Source organism: Aplysia californica, unplaced genomic scaffold (assembly GCF_000002075.1).
Source record: "Aplysia californica isolate F4 #8 unplaced genomic scaffold, AplCal3.0 scaffold00487, whole genome shotgun sequence".
NCBI lineage: Eukaryota > Metazoa > Mollusca > Gastropoda > Aplysiida > Aplysiidae > Aplysia > Aplysia californica.
Genome location: NW_004797757.1, coordinates 330,222 through 334,760, shown reverse-complemented (window position 1 = coordinate 334,760; position 4,539 = coordinate 330,222).

Sequence of the window (4,539 nt, the reverse complement as noted above, 5' to 3'; positions counted from 1 at the left end):
TTTCTCTTTTTAATTTGGTGGCAAAAATAGATACCTTTGACCTTGTCATCGGGCAGTTTTGACCTCTATTTTTTTTTGGGGGGGGGGGGGTAAAGAAAAGTTTATTTCTTTTGGGTTTTTTCGTGTCATAAGTTCTTTATTTTAACCATTGCAAAAAAAGGAGTTAAATGTAATTGTTTTTCGTTGGATTCTTGTACCATCTCAGACACAAAATAGGTTGTTTCCCGTTATCAGTAATCTGTTTAGTAATCAGGCAAAAAGAACTAATGTTCTAGTAAGTACAGGCACTACATGACGTATTTCTATTTAACATTAAGTTAAATCTCATTGTGATGCAGATGCAGCACATTTTATTCTTGGCACTACAAAATGTACCATTTTGTATGCAGGATATGGGGCCACCTGTAAATTTTCAAACAGCAATACTCTCTAAAGAAACGTTATAAAACAACATATTTCGTCTCTCAGTTTTAAACAGCCTTTCACTATCAGAGGCTGTTGGATTGAGGATCCGCCCTGGAAAGTCAGAGGTCCTGAGGACAAATGCACAATGAAAGGAGCAGGTCACAATAGAAGGAAATGCTCTAGAAGACGTTGAATCCTTCTGCTATCTTGGAAGTATAATTCATTAATTGACAGAGAGGGAGGAATAGGTACTGATATAAGGTCCCGCTTTGGAAAAGCACACGCTGCTTTCATATCTTTGAACAGGATTTGGAAGACCAGGGATATCTCACTTCAAACAAAGCTGAGAATTTTCAATTCAAATGTGAAGTCAGTCCTGTTGTATGGATGTGAGACATAGAACGCATCTCAGAGTTGCATAAAGAGGATCCAGGTTTTCTTGAACAAGTGTCTATGAAAGTTACTGAGGATCAGAGGGACAGATAGGGAGGAAGTGTTCAGGAAAACAAGACAGATCCCAGTCAGCAGAGATGAGGGTGGAAGAAGGCGGTGGCGATGGATTGGACATAGATCTACCGTAAGGAAGTCAGGCAGCTGCATAACAAAGAAAGTGTTGGGTTGGAATCCACAAGGTAAAAGATCAAGGGGAAGACCGCGTGAAACCTGGAGAAGAATCACAGAAATATATGTAGCCTACAGAAAAGTGGGAAGACATGGAATAAGATCAAGAGGCTAGCCCAAGATAGAGGAAGGTGGAAAGAGTTGATTCGTGGCCTAAACCCTGGTGCGGGGCAAGAAAGGCAATGATATTTCATCTCGGGTGAAGGTTCATTAGCAGTTTGAAATAACTAATACATTGTAGTGCACTTTTAACCAAACTTTATTTCCGCGTCTTCTGATTCAGATGTTGTTCTTCCCTCTGAATACCGCTAGCATTTAAGTGAAGTCTCGCAATTCCTTTGTCTGACTTCAAGATTAAGTGTGAAAATTCGGATAGCGACAGGAGACAGATTGTAGAGAGTGATTATAAAGTTAGCACAGCTTTATTTTCATTTGCAAATACTTGTGCAGTAGAAGAGAAGGAATAGCCATGATTGCGGATAGTTGGCGGGTGCTCTGGTGTGGTTTGCTCCTTGTTTCCTATCAAACATATATCGTCCTGATCTCTCCTCCTTCTTTTTGTGTTTGTTACTCTCTTGTAGCACCTCTAATCTTCGGCACTTATAAGTTATATGACCTTATTGTGTTGTAAGTGCCGTAAACTCTTACTAAAACTAAAACATAGCCATGATTAGAGCAATGGAAGAATATGCGTCTTAAATTTTCCCTTCCTGCACAGTTGCTAGATCTCAGTCGTTAGTCTAGTGGTTAGATTACCGGACTTTTAATCGTGAGATTGCTGGTTTTTGGGTTCAAAGGCATTTTACACGAATTTTGCTCACTCCACTCAAATGGGAATAAATACCTGAAGCGTCCAACTGCTCCCGTCGTCAAATATCACATTGGGCCAGTCGGAGAGAAAGAAGTAGATGAGTTTGTCAAAAAAACAAGAGCCAAAAGCGCACCTGGAGAAGATGGTATGTCTTATAAGCTGTTCAAGTATTGCGACACGCTGAGACACACCTTCTTTGAGGTGCTAAGAACTAAGAGGCCTTTGGAAAGACACGGAAAATGTCAAAGATTGGTGCAGAGCAGAGGGTGTGTATCTACCCAAAGAACGTAATGCAAAGGAGATAGGACAGTTTATACCTATTTCAATCATCAACGTGACGTGCAAGATCTTTATGGGAATACTTGCAAAGAGGACTGTAGCATATTTGCAAAGTAACGGCTATGTGGATGAAAGGGTTCAGAAAGCCGGGGTACCAGGGATCCCAGGCTGCATTGAGCATGCTTTTCTCCATTTGCCACACAATCCAAGAGACCAAGAAAACCAATGAAAGTTTAAACGCAGTGTGGTTGGATCTTGCGAATGCCTACTGGTCTGTTCCCCATAAACTGCTGATGAAAGCAATGGATTTCTTCTACGTCCCGCTAGAGGTGCAAGACATCATGAAAGAATACTATAAAATGCAGTAGCTTCCAGATGCGATTCTCAACTGCCAATTTCACAACTGAATTACACCGACTAGAGGTTGGGATTGCAGCTGGTTGCTCTATATCGGTTATTTGGTTCATCCTGGTGGTGGAGATGCTACTGAGATCTGCAGAATGCTGTGAAGAAGAAGCAAAGGTGAAATCACCAAATAAAGCCTTTATGGATGATGTGACCCTACTGACAAGAGATGCAGACACAATGCAGAGTGCGTTGAATCGGCTCGATGAGCCTGGGCCAGGATGAAGTTTAAAGCCCAGAAATCTAGAAGCCTGGCTATCACAAAGGGAAACAGAAGCAACTGAAGATCACAATTGCAGGGGAACAAATGCCCACAGTAAAAAAGAACAACCTCTGGGTCGTTGGTACGCAGAAACCCTGTCTGATAGGAGCTCAGGAGTGGAAATCATGAAGCAGGCTGAAGGGATCAGGAGATCAGCGGAAAACCTCCAGGTGTCAAAACAGCTAGAAAATGGAAGGCAGAAGTTGCTACTGACGAGATCATCTCTGCATTGGAGCATGGCAACATTGTCGGTCCAGCACAACCAGACAGATTGGGGCTAGGTAATGGTGACTTTAGACTTTTCAGGAAAATGTCCATGTGAGACAGAAGAAAAGCTGCAACAAGACATAATAATATGCCAAAGATGGAAGCAGAGAGGCGAGAAATTCAGCTCATCCAGTGTAGCCAGCAAAGACAAATGACCAGATGTAGTCGAAAGAAAAGTCGGAAGTGGAACACATCTAGACTGAGCTTTCTTCTCCGGTCTGCGTATGATGTTTTGCCTTCACCGGTGAACCTGGTCAGATGGAAGGTACAGGAGGTCAACAAGTGTAGATGCCGTAAGCTAGGAACCATGAAGCATATTTTGTCAAACTGCAACCTGGCTCTTAACACCTGGAGGCACAACAAGGTCCTGAAAGTGCTCACCACGATGGCGACAAAACAAGTCTAAGAAGGAAACTACGCTCCCAAGCTACAGAAGCATGAACTAACCAAGACTGAGTTCGTTCCGCAAGGAAGCAAGGTTCCCAACAGAAAGAAAGCGAACGGAGCCATGGAAGACCAGAGCGGAGGCGCATGGGAGGTAGCTGCTGACTTAAAGGGCTTTGGGAGATTCTTCCCCATCCCAACTACAAAAAATCCGGACTAGGTGTTATGGGAGGAAAAAGAGAAAGAGGTGCACACGGTGGAGCTCACGATGCCTCACGAAGACAATATCAATGCTGCACTTGAGCGGAAAGAAAACCGATACGAGGCACTTGTCGAAAAAAATGAGGAGGCAGGACGGAAAGCAACCCATTTTCCGGTAGAAGTAGGGTGCAGAGGTTTCGTAGAGAGTGGCAGGTCTTACTGCAAAGAAAAGTAACGAACTCATAACCTCCCTTCAGGAGACAGAAGAGAAAGCCAGTCACTGGATCTGGTTGAAGCGAAAAGACGCAGGCTTGAATGAATCCTAAGAGTTGGCAGCTGAGGAAAACAGTCGGACTAGCAAGGAGACCTCACATCGGTGAGGGGTCTCAGTGCGTCAGAAAAGCTGTAGAGAGGAAGAGCCCGAAACAGCGATGCATTATCTCCTGATGATCTCCATGCTAGTGTCCGGGATAAGAAGTGTTCGGCTGTGAGCAGTGCACACGGCTGTTTTAAATTACGAATGAGGGCATAAATATTACATATAATAATGTACATATTTGCCTTAGGAAAGTACATAGTACATATCATCAAGGAAAGTAACAAACCTAACTTTACCTGTAACTCTATGATGATGACGATTCACCATCTATTTAGCTTATTATTTTATTGCAGGTGAACGGTATTTCTCAATAACGCTGCTGCGTTGTTGAGTCAACCAAATGGGATGATCCAATTACCATCATCTCTTTTCAGAGGGAGAAACGTGTTTAGGCTTACCATATTGTGTATAAACTATCAGTATTTTCTATGAGAGAGAGAGAGAGAGAGAGAGAGAGAGAGAGAGAGAGAGAGAGAGAGAGAGAGAGAGAGAGAAATGGAGGTGAGTGAGTGAGTGATTGAGTGA